This window comes from Chlorocebus sabaeus, unplaced genomic scaffold, assembly GCF_047675955.1.
Source record: "Chlorocebus sabaeus isolate Y175 unplaced genomic scaffold, mChlSab1.0.hap1 unalloc_scaffold_612, whole genome shotgun sequence".
Classification (NCBI taxonomy): Eukaryota; Metazoa; Chordata; class Mammalia; order Primates; family Cercopithecidae; genus Chlorocebus; species Chlorocebus sabaeus.
The window spans coordinates 56048-68114 of NW_027327940.1; the positions used below are offsets into that span (position 1 = coordinate 56048).

At 36.2% G+C, this 12067-nt stretch overlaps 1 protein-coding gene across 1 annotated transcript in view; it reads left to right on the plus strand.

The window, feature by feature from the left end:
- LOC119622828 (zona pellucida sperm-binding protein 3 receptor-like) overlaps positions 1-12067 on the plus strand; it is a 40561-nt gene that overhangs the window by 1653 nt on the left and 26841 nt on the right. The gene's annotated exons all lie outside the window — the stretch shown is intronic.

Sequence of the window (12067 nt, forward strand, 5' to 3'; positions counted from 1 at the left end):
TAATAACTTTTATAGGTTATGACTATGCAGTATACCAAATAGTATTTTGTGAGCATGTTTCCTTTCTTTTGTTTTAATATGCTGTCTATAATGTCCTTTTCCAGTAATGTTTGTTTGCTTGCTTGTTTTGTTTTCTATATTTCTATTTACATTTTCTCCTAAATGCTCCAAGAGATTTTTCAGTCTACCAAATGTATTCCAAATCTTGAGATATCATATGCTTTATTAATTCCTTTTCTTATTCTCATGTACCTTTCTCCTAAAGCCCTAGAAACAGACCTTGAAACAAGAATTAAAGTATAGGTAATTTGTTTAGGAGGTGCAGGAAACACAAGGAGAGAAAGGCAGTGAGATATGAAAACAAAGGCAACCAAAAAGGATATGTTAGGAAGCTAGTTAGGATGACTGAAGTCTCATCCCAAGGGAAACTGGTAAAGATGGTGAACTCGCACCTCAGAGTAATTATAGCTAAGGGTAGGGAGCTGGGATATTTATATATACTTCCATCAGTTGTTAATTGAGGTCTGCTTCTGTAAGGTGTTATCTTCAGTTTATCCTGCTAATTACAAATCAGAGTAACCTTCGATGGTTGTGGAAAAAGCCTGGGTAAAAGGAAACAGATACAAGGCAGTTGGAAGTTGTTCAGAGTGTGCTAAAGTAGCAGGGCCCTCGTGATACTGACAGGACATTGACAGGGCCTGCTACCCACTACAACAAGCAATGGATGCTCTCAAATCTGTAGACTCGCCTTCCTTCCCTGTCTTTACTTCGTTGACTCATGTTCTCTTTCTTATTTCCTCATTTTGTTGGAGCACATCCTCCAGGAACTGCCTAAGAAATGATGTATAGGAAGTAAACTATTGAGTGAACTCCTGTATTCTTGAAACCGTCTGTTTTCACACTTGATTGATACTATTTTCAAACTTGATTGAAACTATTTTCACACTTGATTGATAGTTTGGCTGGGCATAGCAGGCTGGGTAAAGTGTTATTTTTCCTCTCGTTTTAAAGGAATTTATCTACTGTTTTAATATATTCCATATAGCTATTGAGAAGTCAGAAGACATCCTGATTTATGACCTGATTTTTCCTCAACTCTGGAAGCTTTTAGGATACAATCTTCATTCATGGTGTTCTAAAATACCACATTGGTATACTTTACTGTATGATTTATTTTCATTTATTATGCTAATTCTTGATGGGCTCTTTCACTCTGTAAACTCATATTCTTTTATTCTGAGAAATTTTCTTATAAAATGTTTTCAGTAACATTTCTTCACTGTTGTCTCTTTTCATGGAAACCAGAATCATTTGGTATTGGACCTCCTTGTTAATTATTGGATTTAGTTATGTTTTCTGTCTTGATTCTTACCTTCAATTCTCCAAACAGTTTTTTGGAGATTTCCTTGACTTCATTGTTTTTTTGCTGACTTTTTCAATTTCTTTTAAGAACACTTTCTAACATTTTCCAACGAATTTTTAAAAATTGTTTTCTGTTTTTTTAAAAATAGTAATCCTGTTCTTTCCATCTAGATTCATTATTGTCTCTATGGAGCTATTTTGGAATAGGGAAGTCTGATTTTGCTCCCTGCAAACCTCTGTTAATGATCATTGGTCAGCAATTGTTCTTTAAGAGCAAGGGCTAAATAATCTCATTTAAAGTTCTGTGTATGTGAACAAATTTTGTTGGCAGCAGGCTAACTTGTAGCATGATGGGACAGTGAAGCATTTTAAATTAACTTGTGGCTATAACAGAGAGTGTTAATTGTTTGCCTGTATTAACCTCTATTTTTACTTTAAGTAGTAGAACCACTTCTACCATTTTAAGTATCAGCAGGGCACAGGGTTTCTCAACTAGTCCCTCCCTTGGAGCAACCTCCCAATAAATGCGACTTGCTTGTCACCTTCTTAAAAAGGAAGCTTCTTTCTCTCCCCTTCCTATTTTTCATACTCTTGAGGGCTGAAATGCTGATAAGGTGCCTGAGAGCTAGCTTCTGCCTTGTTGAGGACAGCATCCTAGGGGATATTAAAGCAACAAGGAGAAAAGGCCCTAGTCCCTAGTTGACCATGTGGAGCAGTACTGCCTTCCATCCTGAATGGGTTTTTGCCTATGAACTGTTTTTGAAAGAAAAATAAAGTTTTACCTGCTCTGAGTCACTGAGTTTTTGGTTGTCCTATCTAATGACAAGTATAGGGCAATGAATATCCAAATACTGACGTTTATAGGTGTCTTCTCTGTTGCTGCCCAGTTGCTCCAGAGAGGGAGCTTCTGTTTTTTTGCCTGTTTACAACTTGAATTTACAATTTAAATTTCTCCCATGCAAGATGAGGCAATTACTGCTTCTGTACTTTTTTTTTTTTTTATACTTTAAGTTCTAGGGTACATGTGCATAACGTGCAGGTTGTTACGTATGTATACTTGTGCCATGTTGGCGTGCTGCACCCATCAACTCGTCAGCACCCATCAACTCGTCATTTACATCAGTTATAACTCTGAATGCCATCTCTCCCCCCTCCTTCCTCCCAATAATAGGCCCCGGTGTGTGATGTTCCCCTTCCCGAGTCCAGGTGATCTCATTGTTCAGTTCCCACCTATGAGTGAGAACATGCAGTGTTTGGTTTTCTGTTCTTGCGATAGTTTGCTGTGAATGACGGTTTCCAGCTGCATCCATGTCCCTACAAAGAACACAAACCCATCCTTTTTCATGGCTGCATAGTATTCCATGGTGTATATGTGTGACATTTTCTTAATCCAGTCTGTCACTGATGGACATTTGGGTTGATTCCAAGTCTTTGCTATTGTGAATAGTGCTGCAATGAACATACGTGTGCATGTGTCTTTATAGCAGCATGATTTATAATCCTTTGGGTATATACCCAGTAATGGGATGGCTGGGTCATATGGTACTTCTAGTTCTAGATCCTCGAGGAATCGCCATACTGTTTTCCATAATGGTTGAACTAGTTTACAATCCCACCAACAGTGTAAAAGTGTTCCTATTTCTCCACATCCTCTCCAGCACCTGTTGTTTCCTGACTTTTTAATGTTTGCCATTCTAACTGGTGTGAGATGGTATCTCATTGTGGTTTTGATTTGCATTTCTCTGATGGCCAGTGATGATGAGCATTTTTTCATGTGTCTGTTGGCTGTATGCATGTCTTCTTTTGAGAAATGTCTGTTCATATTCTGTTCATATCCCTTGCCCACTTTTTGATGGGGTTGTTTGTTTTTTTCTTGTAAATTTGTGTGAGTTCTTTGTGGGTTCTGGATATTAGCCCTTTGTCAGATGAGTAGATTGCAAAAATTGTCTCCCATTCTGTAGGTTGCCTGTTCGCTCTGATGGTAGTTTCTTTTGCTGTGCAGAAGCTCTTTAGTTTAATTAGATCCCATTTGTCAATTTTGGCTTTTGTTGCTGTTGCTTTTGGTGTTTTAGACATGAAGTCCTTGCCCATGCCTATGTCCCGAATGGTATTACCTAGGTTTTCTTCTAGGGTTTTTATGGTATTAGGTCTAACATTTAAGTCTCTAATCCATCTTGAATTAATTTTCGTATAAGGAGTAAGGAAAGGATCCAGTTTCAGCTTTCTACTTATGGCTAGCCAATTTTCCCAGCACCATTTATTAAATAGGGAATCCTTTCCCCATTTCTTATTTTTCTGTACTTTTTAAAATTCTGTTTCTCCCTCTGTTCCTCAGGCTATTTCCATCACCACATTACTTTTGCACTATTAACATTGAGAGAACTTTCCTGAAATGATTGCTCCTGTCCCTAAAAGGCACAGCAGTTGCGTTTGTCTGCTTGCTTTAAGTTAAATGTTTTTCTTTACACTATGACTAACTAGTTCATCTATTTCCTTCAGAAGTTCACTCACAGTGGTGCTGAATAATTATACCAGGAATAAAACATGTATAGGTTATTTGGAATGTGAATCTGGTGTTAAAGTTTAGTTGAGCCTGAGAAAAGTAAACTACGAAACCCCTGCTGCCAAATATCGTTCTTTGACCACAAGAAAATAAATTAAAACGAAGTGAATTCTTTCTAGTCCAGGTTTAATAACTGTGGGGAGAAAGCAATTGGTAAGCTAGAGGCGCTGCCCTAAAAAACTTATAACTAAAGAGAGACTATTTTGATTACATTACCATTTTATATTTTGGGCACTAAAAAAGAGGGATGCTATTTTCTAATATTTCTCTGAATTCAGGAATAACCCTTCCTAGTACTGTTTCTGCCAATTTTAACCAATAAGTGACCTTGTGATACCGAGTCTATTTGCATATTTAGGGATATAGTGAATTCTCCTTTATTTAAAAAATAATACTCTTTATTAAAAATGTAAATACATTGAATAGATTATGTAATTAAAAATTATTTCCACAAAATTATTTTCCCTCAGAAACTTTTATGCCATTTATTTCAATACCAAGTAGAAGCTTATTACAAGTTTTAGATTATCCCAAAATGTCTGAGTGTCAGCCTGGGTCCAATCAGGAGACAGAAACCAAACAGTGATTTAAATAGGGGAAATTTAATATACAGAATTACTAAACTCTGATAAAAAACTAATTATAAAATTTAAGAAAACTCTCTATGGTATTCTAGGACTGAGGCAAGGCACTCAAGGGAGACAAACTGCAATGAGGTGCCCTTTCCCAAGGCTGGGGTTTAGACTTCATTAAAAAAGGTATTGTTGCAATCCACTGGAGGCCAGAGAAGTTCACTAGTTGCCTGGACAAAAGCTGGTCTGCAGTCATTGGGCAAGTAGAAACCAAATATCTGGAATAGAGGCAGACTATAGGTGTGCTTCACCTGGTGGCTACATGCACAGGCCTGCAGATAGGGCTGGGGTCCCTGGAACATGAGCTATCTGTGAGGGGGACCACAGATAGTGGCCAGATGGGCAGGTGTGCAGAAGGAAAAGTGACCCCAGTAGCAAGCCTTCAAGGCAGAGAAAGCACACAGGCAAGTAGGTGGCCAGGTGTGCCGGCATGAAGAGGGAGTAGGGGTGCTGTTGTGGTAAGAGTCTTGGAGAAGTATCCATCAGAAGAACCACGGGAAGGTGACAGCCGGTCTGGTCCGGGACCACAAGATTGCCAGGGGATAGTGCATTCTGGGAAGAGGGCCTGGGGCAGACCACCCCCGTATGTCTTCCTAACCCATCATGTAGCAGCAGGAAACAGCAGGAGAATCTTTGCTTCCTGCAATGTCCCTCGAGCATCCTCTAATGAGAATATTAAACATCTTTCTCGCTGTAAAGGATTAATACTTAAGGGAATTTCATCCATTATCACAGAGCTGTAATAAATGGTGAGTTTGTATCGGAGGGGAAATGCATTGATAACTGGCACGACACGTATAACTTAATGATGACAAAATAAAAATGCAAAGTCAAACCACTCAAGGATTGCTTAGAGTGCCACCTGTGGAGGAGGAAGTACTGGAAGAGTAGCAGCAATTTCACTAAAATTTAGACTTATAAGTAATTTTGTTGAGTTTATTTTCAGTCAAGGAAAAATGATTACATATTTCCTACTAGTTGGCAAAAAGAAAGAGTTTTGAAAGAGGAACTTATTTTCACTAATTAAAATAGAAAAACTTAAAATAGAAAATTAAAATTTATCTCATGGGCTATTTAATAAGAAACAGTGAATAACATAATTAGGACAATGCCAATAACACGGACAATTGCAAAGTTTTTCAAATAGCCAAATATACTAGCCTTTTATGAGAATTGAGTTGATCTATTAAAACGTAAATTAAGACTGATACTTTTACAAGAAGTTAAGCAAGCTACTGATATCCAGGTACAGCTACTAAAGCTCTGTTTTGAATCAAAGATAGAACCTGGAATATATAGAAAAATGAATGGATTTCGTCTCTGTTAGATTAGTGATTCCTGCATTTGCTTTACATGAGAATCACTTGAGGCATTTAAAAAATAATTCAGACATTGAAACCTCATTAGATATATTTGATTAGGGGATTGGGAATCTGCATTTTAGCAAGCACGAATGTTTTGGGGAGCTGCCTCACTCAAGGTGGCAATCTTTCTCTGGGACAGCCCACATTTATTGATTGGTTGATGCAGTGGTACAAAAGCCCAGCTTTACTTAATCCTGGACACCTTTGAAGGGCCAGTCCAGCTTTAGAGGATGCTCTGAAGTCTCTGATGCAACTGCTTCAAAGTTTTGCTTTTTCTCTCTTCCCTCTCACTCTTCTTTTACAGACAATGTTCCAGTAAAAAGTTCTCAATAAGCCACTCTGCATGCATATTTGTTTTTCTTCTTTACTGATTTACTTGTTTGTGTTCTTTCCTCATGTGTTTATTTGACAATTTTATTTTTGAATGATTTGTAAAGAAGGATTTTATATTTAAGACATGAAATTTTTATTGTTATATCTGCTTTAATTAATTATTTATTTATTTTTGAGACAGGGTCTTGCTCTGTCTTCCAGGCTGGAGTGCGGTGGTGTTATCATGGCTCACTGCAGCCATGACCTCCTGGGCCCAAGGGATCTTCCTGTCTCAGGCTTCTGAGTAGCTGAGACCACAGGCATGCACAACCATGCCTAGCTAATATTTTTTATTTTCATTTTTTTAGAGACATGGTCAGGGTCTCCCTGTGTTGCCCAGGCTGGTCTCGAACTCCTGGGCTCATGTGATTCACCCTCCTGGGCTTCCCAAAGGGTTGAGATTATAGGCATGAGCCACTGTACCTGGCCTTAACATTTTATTATCGTTTCATTTACTTAATAGTGTTTGATATATTGAAGATTTAAAAAATTGTATTCAAATTAAATATTGTTCCATTTAATTATTTCCACCCTCACTCTAATGCTTAAAAACATTATGTCCATTGGGAGGCTGAGGCAGATGGATTGCCTGAGCTCAGGAGTTCGAGACTAGCCTAGGCAACACAGAGAAACCCTGTCTCTACTAAAATACAGAAAATTAACCAGGCGTGGTGGCATGCACCTGTAGTCCCAGCTACTCGGGAGGCTGAGGCAGGAGAATCACCTGAATCTGGGAGGCGGAGCTTGCAGTGAGTTGAGATCACCACTGCACTCCAGCCTGGGCAACAGAGCCAGACTCTGTCTCTCCAAACAAACAAAAAACAAAACAAAAACAAAAGACATTACAACCAAAAAGTATACGACTCTTTATGGACATTTAGTGCTCCCGACGGACTTATTTAAAAACAGAAAATCAATAGTTAAAAGCAAATCCTCAAGGATTTTCCAGAGTTAGTTCTATGAGGAAGAAGTACCAGAAGACAGAACAGGGACAAAATGAGAATCAACGCAGACTGGGGATTCTTACCCCTACTTCCCAAGTTTGTTTTTTAGTTGAAAAGAAAATACAGAAAAATGTTATCAGCAAATGTTTAACTGCCCTCACTTCTCAATTGTGAAACTGTGAGAGGGTCTGATATGGTATGTGCTTAGTTTTAACCAAGTCCCACTTCTGAATCCAAATCTTTCAACAGTGTTTGAACACAAAAACAGTATGAATAGACATGTTATGATCCAGCCTGTAGAAAACTATGGTCCAATACTGTACAGTATTTCCTATTTTATCCAGCTACTCAGTTTCTATCTTCCTCCAAGATACATCCCTAATTTAATCCAGAAAGATTTTACTTAACATGCCAGTCCTCTGAGTCTGTCACCACTTGTTCTTAGAGAACCTGTTTCCTGATGCGTAACCTCATCTTGCCCTATTCCTCCTTTTCTAATGCCATTATTCTTTTGATTTGTAGCAGTCATCTTTTTTTCTGTTATTTATAGTGTTATAAAATAAGCATGCATCCCTAAATACTCTAGCTGAGTGTTTGTTACTTCTTTTTATATATGAGATCATGCAGTATGTATTATATTTTGTCTGATTTCTTTTGCTTACATTTGTGAGATTTATTTATGTTGAGTCTAGTTGTTATTTATTCATTTTCATTGCTATATACTATACCATTCTATGGTTGTATTATAATTTATTTATCCACTTTATTAAGGATACAATTTAGATGGTTTTAGTTCTTTGGCTATTACATAACTATGGATATTCCAATACATGTCTTTTGGTGTACAGTACATGCTGGTTGTATAATGTATGTGTTCAACTTTCATAGACAAATTTCCAAAATCAAGGTTTATATCCTGGCTATGCTGCTTAAAAGCTATATGACAAGTAAAATACAATTTAGATCTTTTGAAATAATCCTGTCAAGGGGAAAATAAAGAAATAATAGTAAAAAAGAATGAAGAAAGTCTACATGTGTTTTCATGAAAGTATTAAACTCACGAGTAGAGGTAAATTTACAAATCACACTTAGAATACTCCAGTGATGTTATGGTGCTATGTATAGTATAAACTATACATAGCCCTAGTATAAACGTTTAAAGTCAAAATAGTCAAAATGACAACAGCTACAATTAGTGGCTAAGGAACACAGAATAGATAAAGAAGTAAATTAGGGCAAGAAAAATATAAATTGGGAGAAAAGCAGAAAAAGTCTAGAGTATTTTTATGCGACCAAAGTTAAGTTGATATTCAGCTAAAAGTAGTCAATACAACTATGGGACTCTTTATATTTGCTGCATGGTGAATTACAAAGAAAGAAATTACAGCAGACACACAGATAAGAAAAAGGGAACAAAGTTAAACACCACAGAAAACCACCAACAGAGAGGAAGCAACAAAAAATTAAGAAAGAAACAAAGAATCTATATGACAACCAAAGCAATTAATAAAATGGCAAGAGTCAGTCCTTACCTATCAACAGTAACCTTGAATGTAAATAAGTTAATTTTTTAAATTGAAAGATACATAGTGGCTAAATGAATAAAACTACAAGATCCAATGATGTGCTACCTATAAGAGACTCATTTCATGGTAAAGTCAAATATAGACTGAAATTGAAGGGATGGAAAAAGATATTCCAAGCAAACAAAAACCTAAAGCAAACAGGAGTAGCCATGCTTATATATGATAGACTTGAAGCTAAAAAAAAAAAAAAAAAAAAAAAAAAAAAAAAAAAAAAAAAAAAGGTAAAAAGGTCATTATATAATGATAAAAAGATCAATTCAACAAGAGTAAATAATAATTATAAATACATATGCACCCAATCCTAGAGCACCCATATATATAAAGTAAATATTGTTAGACCTAAAGAGAGATGGACTGCAATACAATAATACTAGGGAACATCAACATCTCACTTTCAGCAATGGACACATTATTTAGAAAAAAAAAATCAACTCAGAAACATCAGACTTAAAGTGCACCATAGACCAAATGGGTCTAACTGATCTTTACAGAATATTCCATACAACATCTACAGACTACACATTTTCAACTGCACGTGGAACTTTCTCCAGGATAGATCAGATGTTAGGCCACAGAACAGGTCTTGAAAAATTTAGGAAGGTAGAGATCATATCAAATAGCTTTTCTGATCACAATAATGTGAAACTTGAAATTAACAACAAGAAAAACTCTGGAAACTTTACAGATACATGAAAGTTAAACGACATGTCCCTAAACAACCAATTGGTCAAAAAGAAATCAAAAGGAAAACTAAAAGATTTTTTGAGATAAATGAGAATGACAACACATTATACCCAAACCTATAGGACACAACAAAATGAGTTCTAATTGGGAAGTTTATAGTAATAAACACCTACATAAAAAAGAAGAGAAATTTCTAATAATCACCCCAAGGAACTAGACAAACAAGAACTAACTAAACCTAAAATTGGTATAAGGAAGAAAATAATAAAGTTCAGAGCAGAAATAAATGAAAAAGATATGAAAAAATTTAAAAAGAGGCTGGGCACAGTGGCTCACGCCTGTGATCCCAGCACTTTGGGAGGCTGAGTCAGGCAGATCACGAGGTCAGGAAATCGAGACCATTCTAGCTAACACGGTGGAACCCTGTCTATACTAAAAATACAAAAAATTAGCTGAGTGTGATGGTGGGCACCTGTAGTCCCAGCTACTAGGGAGGCTGAGGCAGGAGAATGGCGTGAACCCAGGAGGCAGAGCTTGCGGTGAGCCGAGATCGCACCACTGCACTCTAGCCTGGGTGACAGAGTGAGACTCTGTCTCAAAAAAAAAAAAAAAAAAAAAAAAAAAAAAAGCCATAAAATGAAGTTGGGTTTTTGAAAATATAAACAAAAATGACAAACATTTAGCTAGACTAAGAAAAAAAAGAGAGAATACTGAAATAAATAAAACAGAGTTTTTTTTATCTTAAGGAGACATTACTACTAATACCACAGAAATAGAAAGTATTATAAGACACTATTATAAACAACTATATGCCAACAAATTTGATAAGACAGAAGAAATGGATAAATTCCTGGATGCATACAACCTACCAAGATCAAGTTATGAAGAAACAGAACATCTGAACAGACCAATTAAAAGTTGAATTGAAGAGAAAATTGAATCAGTAATCAGAAGTTTTCCATCAAATAAAAGCCTAGGACCTATGTCTTCTTTGCTGAATTCTACCAAACATTTAATAAAGCACTAATACCAATTCCTCTCAAACTGTTCCAGAAAAATTGAAGAGGAGGGAATACTTACACTCATTTTGCAAGGCTAGCATTACTTTGATTCTAAAACTAGACAAGTACACAATGAAAAAAGAAAACTATAAGCTGATATCCCTGATAAACATTGATGCAAAGATTCATAGCAAGACACCAGCAAACCAAATCCAAGAGCACATTAAAAAGATTATTCATTATGATGAAGTGGAATTCAGCCCAGGGATCCATGGATGGTTTATCAGACTCAGGTTAATAAATGTGACCACACTACATTAACAGAAAGAAAGAAAGAGAAACATGATACAATCATTTCAATAGGTGCCGAAAAAGAATGTGACAAAATTTCACATTCCTTCATGACAAAAACTCTCAACAAATTAGTATAGAAGATATGCACCTCAAGACAATAAAGGCCATATATAAAAAACTCATAGCTAACATCATACTGAATGGGGAAAATCTTCATATACAAATGGACCAATGGAACGGAAGAGAGAGTCTGGAAATAAACTTACTCACCAAAAGCCAACTGGTTTTTGGCACAGGTGAGAACACATATTGGAGAAAAGACAGTCTTCAATAAATGGTGCTGGGAAAATTGGATATTCGCATACAGAAGAATGAGACTAGATCCCTACCTCTCACTATACACAAAATCAACTCAAAATGGATTAGAGACTTATGTATGAAACCCCAAACTACAAAACTACTAGAAGAAAACATAGGGGAAATGCCCCATAACATTGGCCTATTGAGTTAAATGGACATGAGTTGGCAATTCATGTAATTAAGGACAGATGGTGATATGAAACCATCTCAACCTACCTAAGGTTTCAGAACAAAAGGTGAAATCCTATATTTCACTGAAAATTAATTTTATATATCACTTTGGGCAATACTTCTTAAGTAACTTGTTTCTGAAGTAAACTTAGGATATGTGAGGGTTTTTCTCATTCGGGGGTAAGAATGACTTTATAGAAATCTTGCTTTGAAGAAGTCTCTGATTAATGAATGACTGGAACCAAGAAACGTAACAGTGATACTACTTATTGTTGGTGGTTGTTGGTAAAAACCATACTTAAAAAATTCTAAATGACCCAATGGATTTTTGTTTTTGTTGATAGTTGCAATAAGAAAATCATATAGATGGATGGATAGAAAGATATATGATTAATAGATAGAGACATCTCCAACTCTTTTCCTCTGTCATCATTTTCTTGCTTTTCTTAAGCTTGCTCTTTCTTCTATAACTCTTCTGCCATTTCCTTGTTCAGATAATTTCCTTGGGTCACTTGGCCAATTGCTATAGTCTTCTTAATCAATCTCCCTGTCTCTTCTCTCTGCCTCTTTCAATCTACCTTGTATAAATCTGCCATAATAGTCTTTCAAAAACAGAGTAATCATGTTACTTAAACAAAGTGTATATATATTTCCTAGTTTCAAGCTCCCAATTTTGGTATTGAAAACCTGATCAAACCCAGTTCTAACCTCCCTCTCTATCTTTAACTATCATC